General features: G+C 39.6%; 1 long non-coding RNA gene across 1 annotated transcript; it reads left to right on the top strand.

Annotated features, from left to right (window-relative positions):
* The first annotated feature begins 1193 nt into the window (after nt 1–1193).
* On the top strand, nt 1194–6636 carry LOC111843741 (uncharacterized). The gene is made up of 4 exons (XR_002838241.2): nt 1194–1254; nt 3070–3122; nt 3947–3986; nt 5068–6636. It is a non-coding gene; the product is annotated as an uncharacterized lncRNA (long non-coding RNA).
* Nucleotides 6637–8998: the final 2362 nt, after the last annotated feature.

The following is an 8998-nucleotide window of genomic DNA, read 5'->3' on the forward strand; positions in this document are numbered from 1 at the left end:
GTTGGTGCCAATCCCATAGCTGGCTGAGTGACATCATTGTTCAGCCCCTGCCCCAGACCCTTAATTTCAGAGACACTACCTGCTGCTCTCTGATCCTACTTTGTACATCCCATTGGACAAAAGCAGCTGCTAGATAAAGGTAAGTTATTATGTATAAATCAATAAATGTTTATATACTGTAGACACACACACTCTTTGTCCATGCTTTATTACGTATACCTACATAGTACAACATAAGATCTACTTTTTCATTCAAAACCACATCAGGCGTAGACGTGCCATGCATGCAGAGAATCCTTCCTGCACATCGAAGCCGTTATTTTTGCACTTGTGGCCTTCCTGCTAGCTTAAACGGGTCTGGCCATTCTCCTCTGACCTCTCTCATTAACAAGGTTTTTTGGCCACAGAAATGTCACTGACTGGGTCTTTTTTTTTTTTTGTTCATCACACCATTTTCTGTAAAATCTAGACACTGTAGTGCATGGAAATTTAAGAGTGCGGCTCTGAGGTGTATGGCACCAAAAATCACATGGCATTCAAAAGTGAGGAAAGTGAAAAATCATTAGCTGCTAATGTTGTCACTTTAGACAAGGCAATACACTATGGAAAATAAATTTGCCTTACAAATTCACTAAAACTGCATAAAATACCACAAATGTCTCATTTAGATCATTAAATGGTCGTTAATCTGGCACGCTTTATATAAGTGTTTTATATTTTTATATATTGAAGGGAAGTAACGTTACACATGAACTCCGCATTTCTTTATATGCTACATTTTCGAGAGAAAAACAGAAATAGCTAGGTTTCAAGGTCCCGGGCGACAAAATGCGGCTAAAATAACTGCTTCACTTTGCCAGTTAGTTTGCAATAACGAATATACAGTACTTCACAATGTCTACTGTATGTGTGTAAGACACATGCAGAAAAAAATGTAAACACAAGATCGCACTCCTAGCAGTGCACTGCATGAATACGCGTTTGAGAGTGTAATTGTAATTGTCATACAAATATATTTCTATATAAATATAATCGTACAGAATTCCAGAAAAACACGAAAAGACATTAATACTATTCTGTTTTCATTACGCTCTATTCATAAAATAAAATAAGCGAACGTGCTCGACATCTGCAGCGCTGTCGGCACCCGAAGGACGAGCTCTGAATGCGCGCTCCCTTTGTACCCCGCGCTTGCCAGCGTTAGCTACACGCCGCGTTGATATCTGTGGTGCTAGGAGGAGATGGGGTGTCGCGGTACTTCTGTCGTTATGACTGCGCTGACTTTTGTGTACCAGCGGAGTGTAAAAAACGCTTTCTGTCACTACACTGTAAGCGGATGTAAAACAAAAATCACACGGCGTAAACGTAATGGGGCAGCGCCGGCGTCGGATAGTTCACCGTCGATAAATCTGACAGACGCTCTTCTGACAGAAATTAGCGCTTATCTCATTTTTAAAGAGATTAATCACTTGCGACTAGTAAATTCAGTTCTGTAAGGAGTAGGCCTTTTCTATTTTAAAGCAAATGTTAAAAAATTTGACCGAATTCTGTGTTAGGGTTACCAGATACAAATACCAAAAAAAAAAAAAAATTGCAAATAATTTGAAGGTATGTTACGTACAATGCAGCTGTTCGATATAACGAGAAAGTTGTAGTTATAGGAAGTGCTGCCATATCTTAGGGAGACACACATGGGAAAGGTGATGCTACGGCACACAGGCTGTTAGTGGATCCGGGTAAAATCATTTGCTATGTAAGTAAATGGGCATTTTTTTAAAAAAAAAGACCAAGATTTCAGCTTCTCTAGTGATAGTAGTGCTGACTGCTGAATTTGCGGGCCGAACCTTCATAGGGCTTGCCACTCCCCCATCCCAAAAACTCTTGTAGGCCTGTCAGTCTTTGCATTGCCCCCGGCATCTCCGACAGCTCCTTAAGCAGAAGACCTTCCCTGCTGTAGAAAAAAATCTGACACTGCCTAACTAACCATGTGTAAAGCTCCCAGCATTTGGGTTGCCAGGAAAATAATTGGGCAAAGTTTCATGCAAATAACCTCTGGCAGCGAATTAAAGGTGGGATCTGTGCATTCATGCAGATGACAACTTGAGCCCTCCGTATTACGGCAAGAATAATCAGGCTCAGGGAATACAGGCAAGAAAAGCTTCCTTTAACATCGCAGGACTTCAGGAGGCACATATTAAAATTGGGGCGAAAGACATAAAAAATGTGACCGGAACAGACAGATCCAGCGTTTGGACTGAGCTTCAAAATTATATGTAAAACTGTACTGTTTAAAAACATGCATACTGTTGCAACATGACATGCAACGTATATAATGAGTATACAGTATGTGTACTTTACACTTATATTCAACCCATTTTAAACACAAGTATCTACTGCCTTATTTAACAGTAACTTTCAATCTCCTGACCTGTATCTTCTTAATTTCTCTATTTCACTATCTTGAAGTGTCTCAAAAATACAAACAGACCGCATTGACAATGTTGTGCATGCTGAAAACCGCTTTCCACAAAGCCTTTAAAGTTTGTGAGGCTCATTACGGGGAACAAATTATGGTAAAACTTGATGGACCACAAATACTTCACAATAACTCAGTTACTACTAAAGTGCAAATTCTGAACAAATCATGAACAAATATAGTTGCTACTTGAGGTAAAATGTCACAATTCATTAATGATGAACAAACATGAAATCAGTATTTCATTTGTGTTATTCATGACTTGTTCCATCAGCAGTTCCTTAGTAGTTCCTTCAGTAATTTACAAAGGTTTACAGAATTAACAGATATAGTAACAAATGTAGTACCTGCTTGAGAAAACAAGTCACGATTCATTAATGATGAATTGGCTTGAGATTAGTATGTAACTAAGACTTAGCTTGTGGTTAATTAATACATAAGTAACAGTATAATACTGAATTATTTGTGCCCTGTCAAGTAAAGTGTTACCCACATAACTTGTTTTATTTTACTTGCATAGAAGGAAAAACATGTTTCAGAGGTCCAGCTTTATTAAGGCACTGACGTGGATAACCTTTTCCGTTTTCACACAGGTGTTCTTCATGATGAAAGCACTATTCCTGAAAGGAGGCACAAGCTCAGCAAGGTCAGCAGTTCGGCCATTCACTCTTCATCACTTGCACCTTTATCACAAAAAGGAACACAATCTCCAGCAAATTCTTCTGTGAACCAACACCAGTATTTCCCTCAGTGGAGCACATTTAGGAAATTTATAAGCAGCGGGGAGAAAGCTTTAGCTCATTAATAAATACCAACCAAAAGAAAAAAAAGATACCGCAGTTGTTGTAGTATTTTTTTTTTCAATTGAACAGTAACACTTTACTTGACGGGGAACAAATAATAAAGGTTTATACAGAACTACTGAAGGAACTACTGAAGAAACCAGTTATAAGTCATAAACAACACAAGTGAAATACTGCTCATATTTGTTCATCGTTAAGGAATCATGATGCATCTTGCAGTTACTGTATTTGTTATTGTATCAATTCTATAAATGTCTGTGAACTACTGAAGGAACTACTAAGGAAATACTGAAGGAACAAGTAATGAATAACACAAGTGAAATACTGATGTCAGGTTTGTCGTAAATCATGACATTTTTCTTAGGTATCGACTATATTTGTTCATGATTTGTATTTTGGTAGTATCTGAGTTGTTACTAAGTATTTGTGCCCCATAAAGTAAAGTGTTACCACTAAAACTCATAAAAGCTTAATATCGACATGCATTTCCCCTCAATTATGGTGTTCATCCTGGCCAAAAGATGCATATTGATCCTTTGGCTTAAATTCTAAATGAAAAGATTTATCTACCCCCCTTTCTTTTTCTATGTAAGCTACTATTGGTGGTGAAAGACAGAAGAAAAAAAAAAACATTTCTATTGACCATTATCGTTCTTTCCGAAAGTAGATTGTACTCAGGCTGTCTAGAGAGCTGGTCTGAACAAGAGGTAAGACAAAATGTAAAAACCTGTATAAAGAAATCAATGAAGGAAAAAGTGGGTGGTCCGTTGTAATGAGCATCCCTGTCAATGTATCGAGCATAAAAGAATGTAGTCCTACAACACACCTTTACAGGAAGAAAAAATCATAACAGCCCTGGGAAACCATTGGACATCGACCATCATTGCGATGCATTTATAATTAATACAATAAATCCACAACACAAACATGCAGAAAGACTTAATCTTTGTCCTTAGTTATGTATGGTGTGTATTTGAAGTGCAACTACATGCACTGGTTTAACCTCCTTTCGCTAATTTATTATATACAAAGTCGATGAACTGATGACACACTAAAAGTTAGAAACACGTGCAGCTAAATCAATTTTATAAAATCTATTAAAAACAAATAGCTAGCATTTAGCAGGTTTACTGCAGTGGAGTGTCTACAGCATGCATACCCTGCATAGCCTTGGTATTTTGGACTGACATGAAGATCTAGGAGCTGTCCTTGGTGCTGGAAACAGTCTGCACCACAGTCAGAAATAGAGCAGGCACTTAAATTCTGCTGTCCAAACCCACACAAACCTCATGATTTATAAGCTTTGGGAAGCAGCGTACTAAAGTCTGCACCTCCAAGTACTGGACCAAGTGTACAAGCTGTGCATGAATAGAGAAGGAATGTGCTTGAGAGATCACATGCAGAGTGGGTAATAACTAGGAGGTCAAGAAGCATTTATTATATTTGGGGCCATTTAAAGGCAATGGAAGACATATCCCCAAAGGGATACTAAACACAGATGTTTGGCATTTTATGTTATTGAAATGTGTAACTAAAAAGAACTCAATGAAACTGCTTGTCAATGAACTTTTAAACTCAGAACAGCTCTTTTAGAAGTATAATTTGGGTTACAATTTATTACTACTTGAAATGTATGTTTTACTTAATACTATTGATTGTTTCTAATGTTATTGTCAGGGCCAGTGCCTTTCTAGCCTTGCCCCCAAGTTCCCTTTCCCCATTATGGTCAGTAGTTCCTACAGGGCACCCTGTTTGGTGTTCCTCTTGTTTGTTGTCTCTGCTCCCCAGGTTGCTGCATGACTCAGCAGGCTTTGCATGTGACTTCAAGGCAGGCAGCTCCTTAATCAAGGGTTGGAGGCCAGCTTCACCTGTTTTGTAATTTTCTTTCAGTTTATTCCTGGTTTGGTGTTTCTGCCTTTGCTTTTGTTCTTGCGTTTGGTTTGCCCCGCTCCTTCCTTGTCACAGACCCGGGAGGTTCTGGCATGCGGACGTGGCATAGTGCGGGCAGGAACAGAATGTGAACAAACCCACTGGTGGCTAACAGAAACACGTTTATTAAACAAAACTGAACACACTAAGAACACTACAAAATTAATGGACCACAAGGGGTCAAAACTAAAAAGGGGAAAGACAAAGACTAATTTCAAAAGGTCGGAGCAACAAGGAGCAGGTAGGCAGGCAACAAATAACAAAACACAGGGTAACCACTAAGACATGAAATACACCTTATGAGCTGCAAGAAATACTACACTGACAAGCATCAACATCATTGACTCCAAAAAGAAACAGAACAGGATCAGGAACTTAAATACAAAAGGTTGACAAGGATAATGCAGGGCATATGAAAACAATTAACTAATTGAGGAGGGTGCAGGACAAGGAGCAAATAGGGTAGAACACACAAGGACTGGCACAAGAAAACAGGCAACAGGTGAAACTAATAATTAACTGAAGGAACTCAAACTAACAAACCAAGAAACAGAATCTAACACTAGGGAACAAAGACAGGTAACACAACCAAGGCACAAAGAAAGAAACCAAAACCAAATACAAATCACAAAACACAGGAACTAGAAAACTGATACAAATGAAACACAAAGGATCAAAATCTACAAAAATACAAAAACAGAAGAGGTGGGATTTGAACACAAGACTGAGGGGTTGACAGGTAGCCGTATGCTCAGCTCACTGAGCCATGCGCCCAAAGGAGAACAAGGGAAAACACAAAGGCTGACAACAGCGAAGACAGGATGGCCAGCGACACATGCTGGCCAAACAGGAGACACGAACAACTGGAAGAAACAGGGGCTGACCCTGACATTCCTTGTTTGATAGTATTCTGCATGTATGGTGGTTCCTGCCCCCTTCCCAGTGTTAAGCCTCCTGTTTATTAGGATTGATTAGTGTTCTTAGTTTTCTGATTGTTAGAGTTCCCTGGTGCTGTCTCCATTATAAATGTACTATATTTTTACTGAATTAAGCAAGCGTCCCAAGATTTTCTGGGAGCACCGTGTACACACACACACACACACACAAACATATCCAGCGAGTTATATCCAGGTTTCATCCTGAAAGTGAGGATGTGAGTCATTCTGGATGTCTCTCGATTATTATAGGGGGGGAGGTCAAGTATACTATATTACATAAGGCACAATATCACACACATTTAATTAAACCTCTGTAGTGGTTTGGTTTGGTTCTTGCCACATGCCACACTCATGGTGAAATGCATCAGCTATTGTCTGCTACGTCTGCTTTGGATGTCTCTTCATAAGTTTTATTAAGGCTCTTAAAAGATGTTGCCCAATAGGATGCAAGTCGATAAATGACTACATATATATGTACTTTAGATGTTTGAAGTGGTTTATGCCTTTTTTCAGTTGTGAAATAAAGTTTGCGAAATCATTAGAATTATCTGGATTTCTGCATGAATGGATCTTCATAATACACCTTGATAAATTTTATTAACAGTTCTTATTATCAACATATTATGAAATGGGTACTACAGCTCACAGTTTGCAGGCGTGCATTTGTTGAATGGGCTCAGTCACCATTGTTATTTTTTTTCTTGTACCATTTGATCCACATAGGAGCATCTACAGTCGGTTTCCCATTTACTAATGCACATAGATTGATTATCATCTGGATGTAGTAACATGGACTGCATATTTATCTAAGCAGACAATATTTGTAAAAAAAAAAAAACACTTGAAAGATACGGGCTCATTAATGTGATTTATATATTTTCCTAGGAGGTTCACTCCTATTCGAGGTGTGTTCCATCACATCCTCATTAAGGCTCACACATTTCCTGTGTCAGGTGTTTTTGCTTGTCAGTTTCACCAGAGAGGATAAGCTGATGACATCATGCGTATTCGCAGCCACCCAAGGGTCAAAGAAGGAAGGGAAAAGAATGTAAACTTTGCTTTTTAAACAGCCGCTCTCCCGCATATTGAAATCTCTTCATTCCCTTCAGACAGGCTTAGATCCCATCAGAGCTCAGATAACCTTTGGTTTCCTGTAGAGATAAAGTTGGGTCTCCTTGGAAATGACACCTTAACTACCTGCAGCATCACCGAGGCGCAGAGTTTTAACATCTGGCTGATAGAAAGGGTCTTTGTTGATGGTCCTCCTTCAAGAACTGATTCCCATTAGCTTTAATGTTCTTCTTAGCCTCTCTGCTGTAGTTAGATGTAATGGCCTTGTTAGCTGCTGTGGTACAGTTAGCCATGGTGTTCTGATACAGTTAGCCAGTGTTCTGATACAGTTAGCCATATTGTTCTGCTACAGTTATACAGTTATGCTGTATCTGGGCCGCAGCAATGACTTTAGCCCAGGGGTCCCCATCCCACTAAATTCAGCCATTCTACTACTAATAATGTATCCATCATGCATAACTACTTATCCAGTGAGGGGGTAATGGTGAACCTGGAGCCTACTGCAGGTAGCACAGGGCAAAAGTTAGAGGACACACTAACCTGACTAAACTGAAAAAAAAACAAGAATTATTTTTATCTGTCGGTTGAATCAAATTATTTTATTATTAAAGTACCTTCACAGCAATGTTCTGTATTCTAGAATGTAACTGGGAATCACTCTCATTGATGAAGCAGAGTTCTCTTAGCATAAGCCTATTGTGCACCAGAATTAATGGGAATTAATGTTCTGTCGTGTTTAATTTCATGCCGCACAAAGATAAATTAGGAGTTAGAAGGTCTTTAGAGGAACGTTGTAAGAATTCATTTTGTCCGTAGCAAGTGTTTATGTTTTTGGCAGGGGATGAGTTGGCAGGACTGACCATGACGACATGCCAGCAGGGCAGCAGACTAACAAGAAGCTAACAGGAGCTAACCATATCCTGGATACTAATGAGAACACTGTCTCTATCTATGACACAGTAGCTAACGAGACAACATGACCAAAATAACACTGTGATTTAGGGGGGTTTGGGCCCTACCTACTGCATAAAATGCTGCTGTAACAACTAAGAAAAAAGTCTGGTGCCCCCTACAGCCCAGTGCCCTGATCTACAGCCCAGGTTGGCCCTTGCATAAGTCAGGCCACGATTAGTAGTATTACTGGTATTACTAATTCACTATAGTTATTTTATATTTTTGCTCACTTTCTCTCTAACTGAAGTACACACATACATATACTCACACTCACACACATATTGGCGTACCTATCTAAATGGGGACCTTCCATTCATTTCTATGGGAAAAACCCTAATCACAGCATGACGACCTTAACCCCTACCCAGCCCTAACCTTAACCATAAGTAACCGAACAAAATACAAGTCTTTTGGCAACTTAACTCTTTTTTTTAACCCAAAAAATAGTCCCCACAACGTCACAAAAACATTTGGTCCGCCACCAAGTAATATAAACGTAATACACACACACACACACACACACACACAGACCATCGAATCCCCACATCCATGCATATTAGCTTTTGCTGTGTAGTTCATTCGATTTAAAGCCAGCCTCTTGCCCTGTATCGCAGCTATTCATATGTGGCTGGTAATAACATAACAGAGGAATGACAGCAGAGGGCAAGGATGAAACGTGTGATCTGACAGTCGTTAAAGCAGGGGAGTGCCAAGGCAGGCCAATTAAAGTTTCAGAAAGGACCTGCTTTCCTAATGCCAACGGAGGAGACACGGGGATCATGTTCTCCATAGGCGGGGGCTTCCCACTGACGGCTGGGCCATGTTCT

Source organism: Paramormyrops kingsleyae, chromosome 10 (assembly GCF_048594095.1).
Source record: "Paramormyrops kingsleyae isolate MSU_618 chromosome 10, PKINGS_0.4, whole genome shotgun sequence".
Lineage (NCBI taxonomy): Eukaryota > Metazoa > Chordata > Actinopteri > Osteoglossiformes > Mormyridae > Paramormyrops > Paramormyrops kingsleyae.